Source organism: Clupea harengus, chromosome 4 (genome assembly GCF_900700415.2).
Source record: "Clupea harengus chromosome 4, Ch_v2.0.2, whole genome shotgun sequence".
NCBI classification, from domain to species: Eukaryota; Metazoa; Chordata; class Actinopteri; order Clupeiformes; family Clupeidae; genus Clupea; species Clupea harengus.
The window spans coordinates 23,049,716-23,050,152 of record NC_045155.1 but is presented as its reverse complement, the minus strand read 5'-3'; positions in this window follow the sequence as shown (position 1 = coordinate 23,050,152).

The following is a 437-nucleotide window of genomic DNA, read 5'->3' as shown; positions in this document are numbered from 1 at the left end:
ATGTTAAACCTGTACAGGATATAGTATCTGTTACGTTAACTGGGCGTTAAACCTGTACAGGATATAGTATCTGTTACGTTAACTGGGCGTTAAACCTGTACATAGAGGATATAGTATCGGTTACGTTAACTGGGTTTGAATGCTGCTGCATAGAGCTTTGCTTGTAGACAGTAGTGGATAGAGAAACAGAAGACACAACCACAGGCAGTTTGAGACATATGCCTTTATTCTCTTGGCCTTTGTTCAGAGGTCTATCTGAAAATAAAAATCTTCAACGCAAATCAGTCAGATCCAACTAGAACAAAGCAGTAGTTTTTTTTTGTTTGTTTTTTGTTTTTTACAAAAGAAAGGAATATGACGATGGATAATGAATAAAAAAATAAAATGATAAAAATGGTTGGTGAGCACATCTAAAGAAAAACAAACAGAAACAGGAA